A 4,661-nucleotide genomic window follows, 5' to 3' on the forward strand; every position below is an offset into this window, starting at 1 on the left:
TAACCTTGCAAAAAAGAGTTTGTGGATGAGAGGATAAAGAATGTTTTTAAAAATATTAAAGAAAATTCAGTTAACTCTCTTTTCACACAATTCAGAAAATAAATTTTGGACTGCATGCTCTCCAGTTCTCTCTTTCTCTCTCTCTCGCTCTCTCTCTCTCTCTCTCTCTCTCTCTCTCTCTCTCTCTCTCTCTCTCTCTCTCTTTCTCTCTCTCACCCTATCAGAACTATCAGATGACGACATGGAGGATAAAGTAGAGCATTTCAAACGGGTGAGACGTTGAATTTTATTTTGTGAAAAGATGTTTTGCGAAACAGAAGACCCCTGGAAGATTTATTTATCTTTCACCGACTCGGGGTGAATTGTCAGCAAATTTGGTGTCGGTCCAAAATCATTTTGTTTTTGAAAATGTTGCTAAGTCGCACAAAGGGTCTCTCTCTTTCTCTCTCTCTCTCTCTCTCTCTCTGTCTCTCTCTGTCTCTCTCTCTCTCTCTGTCTCTCTCTGTCTCTCTCTCTCCTTCTGTCTCTCTCTCTCCGTCTCTCTCTCCCTCTCCCCCTCTTTCTCTCTCTCTGTCTCTCTCTTTGTCTCTCTCTCTGTCTCTCTCTCTGTCTCTCTCTCCCTCTCTCCTTCTCTGTCTCTCTCTCTCTCTCTCCGTCTCTCTCTCCCTCTCCCCTCTTTCTCTTTCTCTCTCTCTCTCTCTCTCTCTCTCTCTCTCTCTCTCTCTCTCTCTCTCTCTCTCTCTCTCTCTCCCCCCCCCCTTTTCCCCTCTCGCCCTTTATCCATCTTACCCTAACGTATCCCTCCCACACGCACAAACACACAGGCATACACATACACGACATACACACACATACGCACACACATACGCACACACACACACACACACATGCCTATACACACACATACACACACACACACACACACACACACACACACACACACACACACACACACACACACACACACACACACACACACATTGCACTGCGCGTAAGTTTTCATTTCTAAGATATAATTTTTTTAATAACTGGCTTACCTAGACACACAACTCGGTGTTTCTATCTTTACTTTCTCCAAGTGTCTTATTTTAATGGAAAGATACAACTGTTTTGTAAGAGTTCTTCATCCAGTTGCCGGTGTTCAAACAAAAGCAACTTTATGTTTGATTCTTTTCCTTTGACGCGTACTTTTCGTTCGGTTAAATCCCAAATCGTGGAGTCATTGTTCAGTTCTCTATGCCGTGGCACACTGCTAATAACATCAGCGCCATGATTTTCGTTGCCTAGCAACAATTATAGTCTCGTGTTCAGCAATAATTTACCACGTTCACTCGTCTGGGGTTTGGAGAGTAGGTTTTACGTATAATATTATATGAAGGAAGTGGGAGAACCTGTGGTCACCAGTTCTTCAGATAGCTAGCGTAAATATGTCAGTTTGAGAACCACATGTTTCTTGATAGAAGGTACGGTTTCTTCTTTGTTGCAAATACGCTGTTGTGCTAATTGCTAGTTTGGTCAGGCGGAGTCGTGCACACCTAAATGAACGTTGCTGGAGGAAAACTAAGTACAAGTAGTTATTTTTTCCCCTTTCCGCCTGTATTTATTTCCGGAACCCCTATGCTTTACAGGTTTTTGCCCCGAGGATTTATGATGTAACCGTATTGATGGTCTTCAGAAAATGTGGATTGACGTCATTGGGTTGAGGCATTGTAATTTCTGTATGTGGAATCATGATGTTGGCTACTTGACCCGAGATGTGTATGAGGAAGAAGGAAAGCAATTAAGAATGTAACCTTTATTTTAGGAATGGTTGGGGAAATGTTTGAGCCCATTATCAATGATGTGGAGTTGGAAAAGTGACACTTTGAGTTTGAGAATTATGTGCTGGGTTCTGTTGTTATTGTTGTTGTTGTTGTTGTTGTTGTTGTTGTTGTTGTTGTTGTGTTTTGTAGGGAGGGGGTGTTTTGTAGGGAGGGGGTTGGGGGAAGGGGGTTGGTAGTTTTCTTTTTTGTTTCTTTCCAATTAGGTATTTCTTTTATTCTTTGTACAATGATCTACCAGTCAGCTCCTGATTCATTTCTGTGTCTTTCTGGCCATCTGGCCTTCAGCATAATATACTACTTCCTTTTTCTTACTTGTTCACCCTTTTTCTTAGCTACTTCTACTCGTGCACAGCAGCTATTGTTAGAGTATCACGGCACTTGCAATACAAATAGGTGCCGTAGAGCTGGTGCTAGATAGTGACGTACAGCGAGGAGGACAGATCAGGACGATAGATGTTTGATAAGGAAAGGAGGAGCCAACCACACCAGAACACCCGCCCACCGCCCACATCTCATGTACATAATATCTGTTATTCGTTGATTACTCTATAACTTTGTTGGGGTTGTATCTTTTAAGTTCTTTCAGATGTAACAATAATATATATATATATATATATATATATATATATATATATATCATCTTAATTCTCTTGCGATTGCGTTATAGTCTTAAATCCTCTTGCGGTCTGACCTTTTGAACTCATCTTCAAAGCTCTACTTACCTGGCTTGAATATGGTAAAGTAGTGGAGATCCACTTTACTGTCGCACCCAAAACATCGGCAAAGCAACGACCGCTAGGTAAACACTCGAAAGTACTTGAAGACATCCTGTAAATTAGATACGGCAGCCTCCATTTTTTGTACCAGTGAGATGACGGCAGCGACAAATGTACTTTGTAAAGTTCTTTGGTATGGTTTATTTTATATTAAAGCTTTGTAAATGTTTATTTTATAGTTCTTGTGGTACAGCTCGACTTAATCCTCACAGATTAGTTATTAAAGCAGTGCCGCTTATATTCTTACGTCAGTATGCAATAGAGCTGAGTCAGTACCACGGAGAGACTCAGAATGTCTGTGAAATATCACTTTAGATTCTGGCAAGGATCTGTTCTGGGATCTATGGATGCCGATGCAAGTGCTCATTTAGCTAAACCCAGCGTCTTTATAAGCCAAATGGTAGTTTGCAAAACGTCTCCATCATGCAGTAGACGATTAGTGCTCCGGTAAGTGATACGTAGATCTGACCGTCTGGGAATAGCCAGTCGAGCCCGCCTTCAAACAGAATTAACTATCAGCCACCAAAAGAAACACGCCTCCCCTGTAAGCCTTTAGGGGCCACCGATATTGATTACAACCCAGGGAGTAAAGAGGGGAGCCAACTCCCATCGAATCTGTCAATGCCTCTACAGCCTGGTAAACATTGACTCTCCAGTCTGTTCTGAGAGACAGTGGTTTTTTCCCCTTTGTCCCGGCGGCGCCATGTTTCGGAGGAGACCTCAATAAACGTTGTGGTGGTTAAAAACTGGGAGGAGATAGATGGCTCCTTGAGGCGATTCGGGGTCTTTACTTCATTCTTTTTCTTCTCGTTCTCTTCATTGCTTCCATTATTAACTAATGATATAATAAATTTATTATTTATGTTACAATTAGTGTATTGCGGGTCTGTTTGTTTGTTTGTTTGTTTGTTTGTTTGTTTGGGGAGTGGGGGTGTTGTTTTTTTTATTTTGGTAAGAATTGAACCATTATACTCCAGACGGTGGAGCAGCCTAGGTGGGCTAGAGTAATACAAACCAACGTGTATGGTCGTCCGAACTGTCACTGCAGCTAAGAACACCTTCCTCTTCCATTGTCGAAGAGAACAATCTTAATTAGTCAATACGACGCGCATGATCTCCCGTCCACCCTTCTTTTCTTTTACATTATTGCTTACCACCATCTGCTGTGGTGAAATGGTCAGGCACTTTGCTTTCGTGTACGCAGAGGATGTCAGTTCGAATCTTTTTAATGAAGTATCTCAGTCTGTCTGCTGGAGTGTGGTAACCCTCCTTTCAGCCCGGTTGTCCCTTACAGGTAGATTCGAAATAGTCTGTCACTTAAATGATCGAACTTAACTTGTGTCGATGGGGGTGCAAAATATTTACGAGTACATTTTTTCAGACCTGGACTATTCTTCTCTTAATATGTATTTCAAATGTTCTGATCATATAAAGTTGTAATAAAGTAACTGATGTTGAATTACAGTGTCATCATTATAAGAAAGTATAGTCCACATGTCCCGTTAGTCAGCGTGAAGTAGCTCACTATCGCTTCCCTCGTGATTTTCTTTGTTGAAAATATGCAATTGTCATTGTGTCGATGTGTCTCAAAATACCCGAAAAGATATCTGAGAACGGGTCAATCGATAAGATATTCAATAAAAAGTCTTCTGCTTCACTTCTCGAAGGAGAGCAAAACTTAAATACAAACTGCCACAACAGGCTTCTATCAGAGCCCGTGTCAAGGCAGTAAGTCACTATGCCAGAATCCAATTCGCCGTGCGTGATATCGAGAGGGAGGCAGATGTTGTTGTTAACTTAAGATGTTGTGTCAATATTGACTGGAAGGTCTGCCGTCTTTGTACTGTTCATGCCCACCACCTCCATCCGGGGTGGGTTGGTAATTGATCTGGTCGCCCAATTGGTTTTATTTTATTTTATGGTTTAATGCCACGTCTAGAATCCAGGTGTTTTTTGTTCTTATAGATTTCTTTTTAGCTTCTTTTTCTTTTTTTTCTTTTTTTTTTGGGGGGGGGCAGGGGGAGCGAGATGATTATTTGCTCCTTTTATTTTTAATGTGTGT

The sequence above is a fragment of the Aplysia californica genome, unplaced genomic scaffold, assembly GCF_000002075.1.
Source record: "Aplysia californica isolate F4 #8 unplaced genomic scaffold, AplCal3.0 scaffold00499, whole genome shotgun sequence".
NCBI classification, from domain to species: Eukaryota; Metazoa; Mollusca; class Gastropoda; order Aplysiida; family Aplysiidae; genus Aplysia; species Aplysia californica.